Consider the following 16,426-nt stretch of genomic DNA (forward strand, 5'->3'; position numbering starts at 1 on the left):
ATTTATGGTAAAAAACCACACGCAGGTTCCCCAGTGGCGCAATTGGTTAGCGCACGGTACTTATATGACAGTAGCCGAGAGATGCCGGGGTTGTGAGTTCGAGTCTCACCCGGGGAATGTTTTAAAATGTAAACTTTTCCCTCTGCGAAAAGCTGATGATCATAAATACGTCTTTCAAAACTCAGATATTAATAACTGAACCATTTATTTGAATAATTTACATTATTTCCACGGCTCCCCTGTGGGATACCCGGTAAATACTATCGATATTTTGACACTCCACTTACGATTCACTCGACACACAAGTTACAGTGCAGTATGGAAAACCTTTTACAAAGTTACTTTTACTTTTGAAAATTAAAAAAAAAAGTCCTACCACCTCGTTCTCTTCTTTAGTACCTACTGAATTAGCACCATTAGTGAAAGGATTTTGAACCCACTGATACGTATTTGACACAGTTTTCGGAAGGCAAATAAGTACTGAACAGAGATGAGTATCCTTCAATTATGGAAAATTGAGCTCGATAGCTGCAGTCGCTTAAGTGCGGCCAGTGTCCAGTATTCGGGAGATAGTAGATTCGAACCGCACTGTCGGCAGCCCTGAATATGGTTTTCCGTGGTTTCCCATTTTCACACCACGTAAATGCTGGGGCTGTGCCTTAATTAAGGCCACGGCCGCTCCCTTCCCACTCCTAGGCATTTTCCGTCCCATCGTCGCCATAAGACCTATCTGTGTCGGTGCGACGTAAAGCAACTAGCGAAGCCTGTAGAAGAGCTTAGGAGCGATGAAGACTGGTTGTGGATAGTTATTTGAATGAGATTTTCAGTGCTGTTTTCCTTAACCGACAGCTCTAGGCTTTAGAAATTGATCGGGCAAAGGGTGGGCAAACTTATACCGGGTAGCCAAAAAAAAAAAATGGCCCGGAAAATATTTATAAAACTGACGCGGAAGAGACCCTTGTTACTGAATAGGCAAACTACCCATCATAGGAAATGCTGAAAATCCTCATTTCGATGCACCAATCAGTTGCTGTCACATGTCTCCCGCATGCTCATCACGCAAAGAGCAAAATAAAACTGGCCCGGAAAATATTTATAAAACTATGGCTAAGATTTAATGGATTTAATGGATTTTATCGGGTAAACACCAAATGTGTCAGCAGAGATCTTTTACATACCGACATCGTACGACATCGAGTGTCCAATGGATTTTAATCCGCCCTTCAATAATGCGACTACCTCTGCCGGGTTTGATCCGGAGGCCGACACTCTACCACTGATCTTTAAGCAATAATTACAATTTGTGCAAAATATGTTGATAGAATGCGTCAATATCTATGTTAGAGTGTAATATTTTTAATTTAACTTGTGTGTCCGGCTCCATGGCTAAATGGTTAGCGTACCGGCCTTTGGTCATAGGGGCCGCGGGTTCGATTTCCAGCAGGGTCGGGAATTTTAACCACCATTGGATAATTTGGCTGGGTGTATGCGTCCTCTTCATCATCATTGCATCCTCATCACGACGCGCAGGTCGCCTACAGGAGTCAAATCAAAAGACCTGTAAACGGCGAGCCGAACACGTCCTGGGACACTCCCGGCACTAAAAGCGATTTCATTTTCTGTGTTCGACAGACTGAAGAGCTTTTAAGTTCTAGTTAGGTTTTTGTCACATACGACGTTATCTAATCAATAATGACGATATGATTTTACATATTAGGTGCCAAGACCCGCCTCCGTGGTGTAGTGGTTAGTGTGATTAGCTATCAACCCCGGAGGCCCGGGTTCGATTCCTCGCTCTGCCACGAAATTTGAAAAGTGGTATGAGGGCTGGAACAGAGTCCTCTCAGCCTCGGGAGGCCAACTGAGTAGAGGTGGGTTCGATTCTCACCTTAGCCATCGCGAAGTGCTTTTCCGTGGTTTCCCACTTCTCCTCCAGGCAAATGCCGGAATGATACATAAATTAAGTCGGCTGCCGCTTCCTTCCCTTCCAATCACCGCACATGGCTTCTGTTAGAGCATAGCAGGTGAGGAAGAATGGACGATGTACTGGTCCTCCTCCCCAGTTGTATCATCCTCACCCAAGCCTCACGCTCCAGGAGGCAGAGGTGGGATCCCTCGCTGAGTCCGAGGGAAAACCTACCCTGGAGGGTAAACAGTTTAAGAAAGAGTGCTGCCAAGCCTATTCCTATGCTTCCTCCGACCAACCCGATCATAGCAGCGACACCTTCACACTATTCTTCACAGGCACTGGCAGCTTAAGGAAAGGTGTTACACTACCAAAGAAATTTGTCAAATAACTTTTATAATATACCTTTTATGAAATATCTGACACTATGATGGAGAGCCTCACCGCAGGAGAGTGTCTGTTCAAAAGGTGTTCATTCCTTCTTCTTCTTCTTCTTCTTCTTCTTCTTCTCCTTCTCTTTATCTGGTTACCCTCTAGGGTCGGTTTTTCCCTAGTACTCAGCGAGGGATCCCATCTGTACCACCTCAAGGGCAGTGTCCTGGAGCTTCAGACTCTGGGTCTGGGCATACAGCTGGGGAGGATGACCAGTTACTCGCCCAGGCTGCCTTACCTCCTATGATAAACAAGGGCCTTGTGGGGGATGGGAAGTTTGGAAGGGATAGACAATTAAGAGGGAAAGAAGCGGCCGTAGCCATAAGTTAGGTACCATCCCGGCATTTGCCTGGAGAAGTGGGAAACCACGGAAAACCACTTCGTGGATGGTTGAGGAGGGAATCGATTCCCCCCCCCCCCCTACTCAGTTGACCTCCCGAGGCTGAGTTGACCCCGTTCCAGCCCTCGTAACACTTTTCAAATTTCGTGGCAGAGCCGGAAATCGAACCCGGGCCTCCGGGGGTGGCAGCTAATCACACTAACCACTACACCAGAGGCTGACAATTAAGACTATCCAGCAAAGAAAAATGAGCAATTTCTTCAAACCGTGCTAGATTTCAAGCTTTTAGGCTTCATAACATTGTTCATGAAATTTTGAATTCGATTATCCGGAGTTTCGCATCACCGGATGACCCCTGGCACGGATAATCGAGTTCCTTTGGTTACATGGGTGGAAGTGTTACACGAATTCGTTTCGAAATCTCTCAACGCATATGTAAAATTTCACTTTTGGCCAGGGGCCGATGACCCAGACGTTAGGTCCTGTAAACAACAAGCATCATCATCATCTGGCTTTTACATGTTTTTCTCCCCCCTTAATATTACAGCGTTACCCTATACTAATAAAACATACCCTGGGTGTGTCAGAATGCTCTACCCCAGCTTCTAGGGATGATACAGGAGTCGGTATTGCCGTGCGGGTGAACTTGGATAGAGTGCGCGGTCAGGAAACACAGCGAGCATGGCTAGCGGTTAGCGTACGGAATAAACGTTTAGTTTACGAGGAGAGTTCTTATTGAGTACACGTTAGTGTTAGATTCCTACACTTGTCGTTAAACGTTATTTGTGTTGGCAAACACGTATAATACTGGACACTGGATATTTCTAGTTCAAACACTTCTCATAAAGAAGAAATCATTTGACAGAAGCATTCGTAAATTTCTACTTCGTTTTCGTGGCGCTGCAGTGCCTTCGAAAAAATACAGACCGGGCGAGTTGGCCGTGCGGTTAGGGGCGCGCAGCTGTGAGCTGGCATTCGGGAGATAGTGGGTTCGAACCGCGCTGTCGGCAGCCCTGAAGATGTTTTTCCGTGGCTTCCCATTTTCAAAGCACGCAAATGCTGAGGCTGTGCCTTAAATAAGACCACGGCCGCTTCCTTCCAATTCCTAGCCCTTTCCTATCACATCGTCGCCATAAGACCTATCTGCGTCGCTGCGACGTAAAGCCACTAACAAGAAAAGAGAATACATAACAAAGTTAGGTAAGAAACAGGGTTTGTTTTAAACAAGAAATAACGTATGTACAGTAAGCTAAGTTATTTTTGAATGTATAAACTTGAAAACTGCAGACAGTACCGGTATCACATGTGAGTGTAAGTGGCCTTGGTTTAACAGTTGGCCTAAAATGGCACTTTCATGCCTTATCTTTATCTCACGACTAATAGTCCCATAGCATAGCGTCAGACATCAGTTCGGGGGATACAATTGGGGAGAACGACCAGTGCTTCGCCCAGGCGGCCTCACCTCCTATGCTGAACAGGGGCCTTGTGGGGGATCGGAAGATTGGAAGGGATGGGCGAGGAAGAGAGAAGGAAGCGGCCGTGGAAATAATGAAAATTATGCCAATAAATGGTTCGTTATTGATCGTTGCCTACGCTATAATACAAGGCCTGGAAATAGGGCCCGTAAAACGCTATAGAAGTGGTCACACTGCAGTTCATTGGCGGGCCGCTAGGATCGCTACCTTGCCCCCAGTTTACCAGGTTCGCACCTTTAAACGTGTGTATAGAGTTGGTTGTGAATGTGTGTATTCTTGTGATAATAAGCACTCGCCGGTTCAATCATGGTTTATTGCTGTGTTGCTTATTGTCATTCACGACAAATTAAAGGTAGTGGAATTTCATATGGTTGCTTGTTGCTATATCTCGCAGAGGAGACAAGCCGGGATCTCTCTGGGTTCCTACAGAAAAATCGAGGGTATGCAGTAAACACTTCAGAGAAGAAGACTTTAGTATAAGTACATCTAAAAAGACGCTCCTGCCTAATTAAGTCCCTTCAGTTTTTACAGAGTTCCCCAAACACAAACAAGTCACTTTAAAAATGTAGGAAAGCTCCTAAGAAAAGACACCTTGAAAAAACGGACAGTGAAAATGAGTATATAAGAAATAAGAGAAAATGTGTGGAACAATCGGATTCTCCTGTGCCTGATAATACTGGAGAATCTGACCTGATAAATGTAGGCACCACAACAGTAGGTACACAGTTTTCTCCCGTCCTAAAATCAACAATACCAAAATACATTACCAGGAAATTAAGGAAGGAAATCAGAAGAAATAGAAAGCACGTGACAATTATTAAGAAGTTGCGCGTAAAAATTCGTGACTTGGAAACAGAACTTAGTAAGGTAAAGAAGGATCCCGGAAATCTTGCAAGTCGAGTTTCTAAAATTCAGAAGGAAGCTGAGGGAGGTAATATGAAAGCAAACTTTTTGTTAGAACAACTTCAGAGCTTTGGAAAAAAGAAATGTAAATACCAGGAGACTACAGTTAAAATTTGTGTGCTATTATCTTCAAGGTCGCCAACTGGTTATCGGCTTCTCAGAACACTCGATATTTTGCATCTTCCTCATCCAAGAACGTTGAAATCGTATGTTGGATACTCAAAAGGGGAGACCGGCATAACTTCGCTAACTAAAGCCCGATTACTGGTAGAAAAACTGTCGTTAGTGAACGATAACGAAAAGGTTGGTTCCCTTATAATAGATGAAATGTCCATAAAGCCGAAACTTATGTATGACAGGAAATTAGATATGTTTATTGGACTGAATGACATTGACATTGACGCTCTTGGAATCGAAGATAGGTTAGCCAATAAACTACTCTGCATTTTGTTCAAGGGACTCTACATATTACAGAATACCGGTGTCTTTCTATATCACTTCATCCATTACAGGCTCACAACTTGCAAAATTAACCTTGGATGCGTTAAATGCTGTTGAAGAGTGTGGTTTCAGAGTGATCAGAATTGTTACCGACAATTCTCAGGTAAATGTTTGGATGTGCGAAATATTATGTGGAGGAAGCATTACGCATGAGATACAACATCCAGCTGATAAAACTAGGCCTCTGTTCCTAAGTTTCGATCCCAGTCACTTCATAAAAAACGTGCGATCCCAACATTTGTCACGAGACTTTTTTTGTAAACAATGCTATCGTGACCGGCGATCATTTGAGAGGTCTTTTCAAACTCCAGAAATCTTCAATTATGAAGCCGGTGAGGAAACTAACCAGAAAAGTAGTTTACCCTACAAATTTGGAGAAAATGAATGTAGCAAGAGCCAAAATTGTATTTTCCCCTGAAACAATCGCTGGTTTGAAGAATATGGAGGTGATTTGTCCCGAGAGCATTAAAAACAGGAACAGTTTAAAAGAAACAATTTCTTTCATGGAGCATTTTATGAAGTGGTTCGATGCCCATGATGTCTGCAACACCTCGTATGGGTCATATTCCAGGAATGAGAACAAACTGGCATTTTTCAGCATTGAAGATGAACGCCTCAGTTGGTTAATAAATGATTTCCTGTCATATATCAAGAACATTCAAATGCATCCAGAGAAAGAGAAAAGATTCACGAGGGAAACGTATCAGGCGTTGGTCTTGACTACCCAATCCACTGTGGCCTGCGTAAAATACCTCATAAGTATAAATTTTCATTATGTCTTGACGAGGAATCTAACAAGCTATGATATCGAGCTTTCCTTTAGCCACCTACGACGCAAAGCGGGATACATTGACAATGGACGCAAGGTCATGCCTTAAAGCAATCGAAACAAGGCTTCATACAAGAATTATTGCGGCATCAAAACATGGCAATGTTGAGCTGAGGGATGAAAATAAGATCCGCAATGTACGAACCAGTTTACTACAACCAAGAATGTGCCAGATGGATGAAAGACATAGAAGGAATGAAAGTCGCGATGATGTGCAAATTCCGCAGCTTCCTGAACACGTAATGTCTATCATTGCAAAACCGTTGCAAGGTAAATTACATCAGATCTGTGTGAACAATACTTTTTTATTTAAGTGTTCGCTAGTACATACATATGATTAATTTGTTTCAGATTCAACAGCCACAATACCTGGTATTTCTCTAGCTATGGTAGCAGGATACTTAGTGCGTGTGGCAGAAGAACAAACAGACTGTGAAGACTGTTTAGAACATATCACTTCTCTAGCCAGTGAAGTCCAACATTGTGTCTTATTCGCTTTCAAGATCGAGGAGCACTCAGATACCCGAAATCATCGTTTGTGGCTCTTCTGCAGCGCATGACGGAATTTGTTACCTCTGCTGTGCAGTATTTACCCCGACGACAGTTACTAAAAATGTGTACGTTTCTTCTGAAAACCAGGTTCATCAGTGAAATTAAGTGTAGAGAGTGTAAAGACGACAAACTACCTCTTTTTCTACTCCAAAAATTTCTGAGACCTCTATTAGACAACACTGCTTCGAGCCACTCAAGTAGAAGTGAGAAAGTTTTGAAACTCGATAAGAAGCCCCTGAGTAGGAAAGTTTTAAAAATGTAGACACCTACAGAATTCAGCTCTCTTTATTTAGGATATAATTTACTTATAGACATACACGGCCATGCGAACACAAGGGGGCAACAGCGCGATCCTAGTGGCTGAACGGTGAACTAAGCTGGCAGCCGTTTTCATTAGTGCATTTCAAGGCCTTGTATTATAGCGTAGGCAACGTTATTGATATCTGAGTTTTGAAAGACATATTTATGATCATCAGCTTTTCGCAAAGGGAAGAGTTTACATTTTTAAAATATTCCCCAGGTGAGGCTCGAACTCACAACCCCGGCATCTCTCGGCTACTGTCTTATAAGTACCGTGCGCTAACCAATTGCGCCACTGGGGAGTCCGTTTGGTGTTTGTTACCACAAACATAATAGCCGAACTCCCTCGAAAATGCATACCGCAGCTTTTCACAAGTCAGCACCACTAACGTCATCCAGCAGCTCGCGGTTATAACTACCTACAGCTATCGTCTGCTGGTGCTGGCTCCTATGACATAATACTTGTATCAGGGATCTCGAAATTTGACTTGTATATGAAAAAGTGTCCGCCTCTGTGGTGTAGTGGTTACCGTGATTAGATGCCACCCCCAGAGGCCCGGGTTCGATTCCCGGTTCGGCCAAAATTTGAAAAGTGGTACGAGGGCTGGAACGGGGTCCACGCAGCCTCGGTAGATCAACTGAGTAGAGGTGGGTTCGATTTCCATCTCAGTCACCCTGTTCTGAAATCTTTCAAAAATAGAAAAGCACCAGGGTTAGACAACATAAATATGGAGTTGTTCAAATATGGTGGGATCATTCTTAAATTTAGAATGTTACATTTAATTAATCTTTGTTGGAAAAGAAGAAATATACCCGAAGAATGGAGAAAAGCTAAAATAATGTCACTTTTCATCATCATCATCATCATCTGTTTACCCTCCAGGTTCGGCTTTTCCCTCGGACTGAGCGAGGGATCCCACCTCTACCGCCTCAAGGGCAGTGTCCTGGAGCTTCAGACTCTTGGTCGGGGGATACAACTGGGGAGTATGACCAGTACCTCGCCAAGGCGGCCTCACCTGCTATAGTGAACATGGGCCTAGTAGGGGGATGGGAAGATTGGAAGGGATAGGCAAGGATGAGGGAAGGAAGCGGCCGTGGCCTTAAGATAGGTACCATCCCGGCATTTGCCTGGAGGTGAAGTGGAATGCCGGGATGGTTCCTAACATAAGTCGGCTGCCGCTTCCTTCCCATCCAATCACCGCACATGGCTTCTGTTAGAGCATAGCAGGTGAGGAAGAATATTCGAGGTACTGGTCCTCCTCCCCAGTTGTATCATCCTCATCCAAGCCTCACGCTCCAGGAGTCAGAGTTGGGATCCCTCGCTGAGTCCGAGGGAAAAACCTACAATGGAGGGTAAGCAGTTTAAAAAAGAGAGCTGCCAAGCCTATTCCTATGCTTCCTCCGACCAACCCGATCATAGCAGCGACAACTGCACACTATTCTTCACAGGCACTGGCAGCTTAAGGAAAGGTGTTACACTACCAAAGAAATTTGTCAAATAACTTTTATAATATACCTTTTATGAAATATCTGACCCTATGATGGAGAGCCTCACCGCAGTAGAGTGTCTGTTCAAAAGGGGTTCATTCCTCCTCCTCCTCCTTCTTCTTCTTCTTCTTCTTCTTCTTCTTCTTCTTCTCTTTATCTGGTTACCCTCCAGCGTCGGATTTTCCATACTACTCAGTGAGGGATCCCATCTCTACCACCTCAAGGGCAGTGTGCTGGAGCTTCAGACTCTGGGTCTGGCGATACAACTGGGGAGGATGACCGGTCACACGCCCAGGCTGCCTCACCTGCTATGATAAACAAGGGCCTTGTGGGGGATGGGAAGTTTGGAAGGGATAGACAAGGAAGAGGGAAAGAAGCGGTCGTGGCCATAAGTTAGGTACCATCCCGGCATTTGCCTGGAGAAGTGGGAAACCACGGAAAACCACTTCGTGGATGGTTGTGGAGGGAATCGACCCCCCCCCCCCCCACTACTCAGTTGACCTCCCGAGGCTGAGTGGACCCCGTTCCAGCCCTCGTAACACTATTCAAATTTCGTGGCAGAGCCGGAAATCGACCCGGGCCTCCGGGGGTGGCAGTTAATCACACTAAACACTACACCAGAGGCGGACAATTAAGACTATCCAGCAAAGAAAAATATGCAGTTTTTCAAACCGTGCTTGATTTCAAGCTTTTAGGCTTCATAACATTGTTCATGAAATTTTGAATTCGATTATCCGGATGACCCCTGGCACGGATAATCGAGTTCCTTTAAATACATGGGTGGAAGTGTTACACGAATTCGTTTCGAAATCTCTCAACGCATATGTAAAATTTCACTTTTGGCCAGGGGCCGATGACCAGACGTTAGGGCCTGGGATGACCCTTATAACGTGAATAACAAATGACCATTTGTATTATACAGTACAGTTTTCGATACAGTGGACACTAACGGAGAAATCTGGCTTTGCCATGTTTTGCTCCCCTCTTAATATTACAGCGTTACCCTATACTAATAAAACATACCCTCGGTGTGTCAGAATGCTCTACCCCAGCTTCTAGGGATGATACAGGAGTCGGTATTGACGTGCGGGTGAACTGGGATAGAGTGCGCGGTCAGGCAACACAGCGAGCATGGCTAGCGGTTAGCGTACGGAATAAACGTTTAGTTTACGAGGAGAGTTCTTATTGAGTGCACGTTAGTGTTACATACCTACACTTGTTATTGAACGTTATTTGTGTTGGCAAACACGTATAATACTGGACACTTGATATTTCTAGTTCAAACATTTCTCATCATCATCATCATCATCATCTGTTTACCCTCCAGGTTCGGTTTTTCCCTCGGACTTAGCGAGGGATCCCACCTCTACCGCCTCCAAGGCAGTGTCCTGGAGCTTCAGACTCTTGGTCGGGGGATACAACTGGGGAGTATGACCAGTACCTCGCCCAGGCGGCCTCACCTGCTATGCTGAACAGGGGCCTTGTGGAGTCATGGGAAGATTGGAAGGGATAGGCAAGGAAGAGGGAAGGAAGCGGCCGTGGCCTTAAGTTAGGTACCATCCCGGGATTCGCCTGGAGGAGAAGTGGGAAACCACGGAAAACCACTTCCAGGATGGCTGAGGTGGGAATCGAACCCACCTCTACTCAGTTGACCTCCCGAGGCTGAGTGGACCCCGTTCCAGCCCTCGTACCACTTTTCAAATTTCGTGGCAGAGCCGGGAATCGAACCCGGGCCTCCGGGGGTGGCAGCTAATCACGCTAACCACTACATCACAGAGGCGGACTCAAACATTTCTCATAAAAAGGAATCATTTGACAGAAGCATTCGCAAATTTCTACTTCGTTCTCGTGGTGCTGGAGTGCCTTCGAAAGAATACAGACCGGGCGACATGGCCGTGCGGTTGGGGGCGCGCAGCTGTGAGCTGGTATTCGGGAGATAGTGGGTTCGAACCCCACTGTCGGCAGCCCTGAAGATGTTTTTCCGTGGCTTCTCATTTTCAAAGCACGCAAATGCTGAGGCTGTGCCTTAAATAAGACCACGGCCGCTTCCTTCCAATTCCTAGAACTTTCCTATCCCATCGTCGCCATAAGAAATATCTGCGTCGCTGCGACGTAAAGCCACTAACAAAAAAAGAAGAATACATAACAAAGGTAAGAAACAGGGTTTGTTTTAAACAAGAAATAACATATGTACAGTTAGCTAAGTTATTTTTGAATGTGTGTACTTGAAAACTGCAGACAGTACCGGTATCACATGTGAGTGTAAGTGGCCTTGGTCTAACTGTTGGCCTAAAATGGCACGTTCATGCCTTATCTTTATCTCACGACTAATAGTCCCACAGGGGAGCCGTGGAAATAATATAAATTATGCCAATAAATGGTTCGTTATTAACATCTGAGTTTTGAAAGACATATTTATGATCATCAGCTTTTCGCAAAGGGAAGAGTTTACATTTTTAAAATATTCCCCAGGTGAGGCACGAACTCACAACCCCGGCATCTCTCGGCTACTGTCTTACAAGTACCGTGCGCTAACCAATTGCGCCACTGGGGAATGCGGTTGCTGTTTGTTACCACAAACATAATAGCCGAAACTCTCTCGAAAATGCATACCGCAGCCTTCCGACGAGTCAGCACCACTAACGTCATCCAGCGGCTCGCGGTTGTATTATAACTATATACTCACAGCTCTCGTCTGCTGGTGCTGGCTACTATGACATAATACTTGTATCAGGGATCTCGAAATTTAAATTGTATATAAAAACGTGTCCGCCTCCGTGGTGTAGTGGTTAGCGTGATTAGCTGCCACACCCGGAGGCCCGGGTTCGATTCACGGCTCGGCCAAAATTTCAAAAGTGGTACGAGGGCTGGAACGGGGTCCACGCAGCCTCGGTAGGTCAACTGATTATAGGTGGGTTCGATTTCCATCTCATTCATCCTGGAGGTGGATTTCCGTGGTTTCCCACTTCTCCTCCAGGCAAATGCCAGGATGGTACATAACTTAAGGCGACGGCCGCTTCTTTCCCTCTTACTTGCCTGTTCCGTCCAATCTCCCCATCCCACCGCAAGTCCACTGTTCAGCATAGCACGTGAAGCTGCCTGTCGAGGTACTGGTCATCCTCCCCAGTTGTATACGCCGACCCAGCGTCTGAAGCTCCAGGACACTGCCCTTGAGGCGGTAGAGGTGGGATCCCTCGCTGAGTTCGAGGGAAAACATACCCTGGAGGGTAAACAAATTAAGGAAGAAAGAAAAGTTAGAATCAATACGATTTCATATCTTCTTCTTGGTAATCTGTTTACCCTCGAGGGTTGTTTTTTCCCTCGACGTTAGCGACGGATCCCGCCTCAGTGTCCTGGAGCGTCAGACATCAGTTCGGGGGATACAACTGGAGAGAATGACCAGTGCTTCGCCCAGGCGGCCTCACCTCCTATGGAGAACAGGGGCCTTGTGGGGGATGGGAAGATTGGAAGGGATGAGCAAGGAAGAGGGAAAGAAGCGGCCGTGGCCTTAAGTGAGGTACCATCCTGGCATTTGCCTGGAGGATAAGTGGGAAACCACGGAAATCCACTTCCGGGATGACTGAGATGGGAATCGAAACGACTTCTACTCAGTTGACTTAACGAGGCTGCGTGGAGCTCGTTCCAGCCCTCGTACCATTTTCCAAATTTTCGCAGAGCCGGGAATCGAACCAGGGCCTCCGGGGTTGGCAGCTAATCACGCTAACCACTACACCACAGAGGCGGACCACGTTTTCATATACAAGTCAAATTTCGAGATCCCTGATACAAGTATTACGTCATAGGAGCCAGCATCAGCAGACGATGGCTGTAGGTAGTAATAACCGCGAGCCGCTGGATAACGTTAGTGGTGCTGACTAGTCGGAAAGCTGCGGTATGCGTTTCCGAGAGCGTTTCGACCATTATATTTATGGTAACAAACTACATGCAGGTTCCCCAGTGGCGCAATTGGTTAGCGCACGGTACTTATATGACAGTAGCCGAGAGATGCCGGGGTTGTGAGTTCGAGCCTCACCTGGGGAATGTTTTAAAAAGTAAACTTTTCCCTCTGCGAAAAGCTGATGATCATAAATACGTCTTTCAAAACTCAGATATTAATAACTGAACCATTTATTTGAATAATTTACATTATTTCCACGGCTCCCCTGTGGGATACCCGGTAAATACTATCGATATTTTGACACTCCACTTATGATTTACTCGACACACAAGTTACAGTGCAGTATGGAAAACCTTTTACAAAGTTACTTTTCATCATCATCATCATCATCTGTTTACCCTCCAGGTTCGGCTTTTCCCGCGGACTCAGCGAGGGAAACCACCTCTACCGCCTCAAGGGCAGTGTCCTGGAGCTTCAGACTCTTGGTCGGGGATACAACTGGGGAGAATGACCAGTACCTCGCCCAGGCGGCCTCACCTGCTATGCTGAACAGGGGCCTTGTGTAGGGATGGGAAGATTTGAAGGGATAGGCAAGGAAGAGGGAAGAAGGCGGCCGTGGCCTTAAATTAGGTACCATCCCGGCATTCGCCTGGAGGAGAAGTGGGAAACCACGGAAAACCACTTCCAGGATGGCTGAGGTGGGAATCGAACCCACCTCTACTCAGTTGACCTCCCGAGGTTGAGTGGACCCCGTTCCAGCCCTCGTACCACTTTTCAAATTTCATGGCAGAGCCGGGAATCGAACCCGGACCTCCGGAGGTGGCAGCTAATCACGCTAACCACTACACCACAGAGGCGGACACAAAGTTACTTTTACTTTTGAAAATTAAAAATTAAAGTTCTATCACCTCGTCCTCTTCTTTAGTACCTACTGAATTAGCACCATTAGTGAAAGGATTTTGAACCCACTGATACGTATTTGACACAGCTTTCGGAAGGTAAATAAGCACCGAACAGAGATGAGTATCCTTCAATTATGGAAAACCGAGCTCGATACCTGCAGTCGCTTAAGTGCGGCCAGTATCCCGTATTCGGGAGATAGTAGATTCGAACCCCACTGTCGGCAGCCCTGAATATGGTTTTCCGTGGTTTCCCATTTTCACACCACGTAAATGCTGGGGCTGTACCTTAATTAAGGCCACGGCTGTTCCCTTCCCACTCCTAGGCCTTTTCCGTCCCATCGTCGCCATAAGACCTATCTGTGTCGGTGCGACGTAAAGCAACTAGCGAAGCCTGTAGAAGAGCTTAGGAGCGATGAAGACTGGTTGTGGATAGTTATTTGAATGAGATTTTCAGTGTTGTTTTCCTTAACCGACAGCTCTAGGCTTTAGAAGTTGATCGGGCAAAGGGTGGGCAAACTTATACCGGGTAGGCAAAAACAAAATGGCCCGGAAAATATTTATAAAACTGATGTGGAAGTGACACTTGTTACTGAATAGGAAAACTACCCATCATAGGAAATGCTGAAAATCGTCATTTCGATGCACCAATCAGTTGCTGTTACATGTCTCCCGCATGCTCAACCCGCGAAGAGCAAAATAAAACTGGCCCGGAAAATATTTATAAAACTATGGCTAAGATTTAATGAATTTTATCGGGTAAACACCAAATGTGTCAGCATACATCTTTTACATGCCGTCATGGTACGACATGGAGTGTCCAATGGATTTTAATCCGCCCTTCAATAATGCGACTACCTCTGCCGGGTTTGATCCGGAGGCCGACACTCTACCACTGATCTTTAAACAATAATTACAATTTGTGCTATATATTTTGATAGAATGCGTCAATATCTATGTTGGAGTGTAATATTTTTATTTAACTTGTGTGTCCGGCTCCATGGCTAAATGGTTAGCGTACCGGCCTTTGGTCATAGGGGCCGCGGGTTCGATTTCCAGCAGGGTCGGGAATTTTAACCACCATTGGATAATTTGGCTGGGTGTATGTGTCCTCTTCGTCATCATTGCATCCTCATCACAACGCGAAGGTCGCCTACAGGAGTCAAATCAAAAGATCTGTAAACGGCGAGCCGAACACGTCCTGGGACACTCCCGGCACTAAAAGCGATTTCATTTTCTGTGTTCGACAGACTGAAGAGCTTTTAAGTTCTAGTTAGGTTTTTGTCACATACGACGTTATCTAATCAATAACGACGATATGATTTTACATATTAGGTGCCAAGCCCCGCCTCCGTGGTGTAGTGGTTAGTGTGATTAGCTATCAACCCCGGAGGCCCGGGTTCGATTCCTCGCTCTGCCACGAAATTTGAAAAGTGGTATGAGGGCTGGAACGGCGTCCTCTCAGCCTCGGGAGGCCACCTGAGTAGAGATGGGTTCGATTCTCACCTTAGCCATCCTCGAAGTGCTTTTCCGTGGTTTCCCACTTCTCCTCCAGGCAAATGCCGGAATGGTACCTAACTTACGTCCGCTGCCGCTTCTTCCCTTCCAATCACCGCACATGGCTTCTGTTCAGCATAGCAGGTGAGGCCGCCTGGGCGACGTACTGTCCCTCCTCCCCAGTTTTATCATCCTCATCTAAGCCTCACGCTCCAGGAGTCAGAGGGGGATCCCTCGCTTCGTCCGAGGGAAAAAGCTACCCTGGAGGGTAAACAGTTTAAGAAAGAGAGCTGCCAAGCCTATTCCTATGCTTCCTCCGACCAACCCGATCATAGCAGCGACACCTTCACACTATTCTTCACAGGCACTGGCAGCTTAAGGAAAGGTGTTACACTACCAATGAAATTTGTCAAATAACTTTTATAATATACCTTTTATGAAATATCTGATACTATGATGGAGAGCCTCACCGCAGGAGAGTGTCTGTTCAAAAGGGTTTCATTCCTTCTTCTTCTTCTTCTGCATCTTCTTCTTCTTCTTCGTCTTCTTCTTCTCTTTATCTGGTTACACTCCAGGGTCGGTTTTTCCCTAGTACTCAGCGAGGGATCCCATCTGTACCGCCTCAAGGGCAGTGTCCTGGAGCTTCAGATTCTGGGTCTGGGGATACAACTGGGGAGGATGACCAGTTACTCGCCCAGGCTGCCTCACCTGCTATGATAAACAAGGGCCTTGTGGGGGAAGGGATGTTTGGAAGGGATAGACAATTAAGAGGGAAAAGATCCGGCCGTGGCCATAAGTTAGGTACCATCCCGGCATTTGCCTGGAGAAGTGGGAAACCACGGAAAACCACTTCATGGATGGTTGAGGAGGGAATCGACCCCCCCCCCCCACTACTCAGTTGACCTCCCGAGGCTGAGTGGACCCCGTTCCAGCCCTCGTAACACTTTTCAAATTTCGTGGCAGAGCCAGAAATCGAACCCGGGCCTCCGGGGGTGGCAGCTAATCACACTAACCACTACACCAGAGGCGGACAATTAAGACTATCCAGCAAAGAAAAATGAGCAATTTCTTCAAACCGTGCTAGATTTCAAGCTTTGAGGCTTCATAACATTGTTCATGAAATTTTGAATTCGATTATCCGGAGTTTCGCTTCTCCGGATGACCCCTGGCACGGATAATCGAGTTCCTTTAGTTACATGGGTGGAAGTGTTACACGTATTCGTTTCGAAATCTCTCAACGCATATGTAAAATTTCACTTTTGGCCAGGGGGCGATGACCCAGACGTTAGGTCCTGTAAACAACAAGGATCATGCATCTGGCTTTTACATGTTTTGCTCCCCCCTTAATATTACAGCGTTACCCTATACTAATAAAACATACCCTGGGTGTGTCAGAATGCTCTAAC

At 46.0% G+C, this 16,426-nt stretch overlaps 3 non-coding genes across 3 annotated transcripts; 2 read left to right on the forward strand and 1 right to left on the reverse strand.

Moving 5' to 3' along the window:
* The first annotated feature begins 27 nt into the window (after positions 1-27).
* On the forward strand, positions 28-117 carry TRNAI-UAU (transfer RNA isoleucine (anticodon UAU)). Its single transcript is given in 2 exon segments — positions 28-65; positions 82-117. It is a non-coding gene; the product is annotated as a tRNA-Ile (tRNA).
* Positions 118-7,450: 7,333 nt separating this feature from the next.
* TRNAI-UAU (transfer RNA isoleucine (anticodon UAU)) lies at positions 7,451-7,540 on the reverse strand. Its single transcript is given in 2 exon segments — positions 7,451-7,486; positions 7,503-7,540. It is a non-coding gene; the product is annotated as a tRNA-Ile (tRNA).
* Positions 7,541-12,677: 5,137 nt separating this feature from the next.
* On the forward strand, positions 12,678-12,767 carry TRNAI-UAU (transfer RNA isoleucine (anticodon UAU)). Its single transcript is given in 2 exon segments — positions 12,678-12,715; positions 12,732-12,767. It is a non-coding gene; the product is annotated as a tRNA-Ile (tRNA).
* Positions 12,768-16,426: the final 3,659 nt, after the last annotated feature.

The sequence above is a fragment of the Anabrus simplex genome, chromosome 2 (assembly GCF_040414725.1).
Source record: "Anabrus simplex isolate iqAnaSimp1 chromosome 2, ASM4041472v1, whole genome shotgun sequence".
NCBI lineage: Eukaryota > Metazoa > Arthropoda > Insecta > Orthoptera > Tettigoniidae > Anabrus > Anabrus simplex.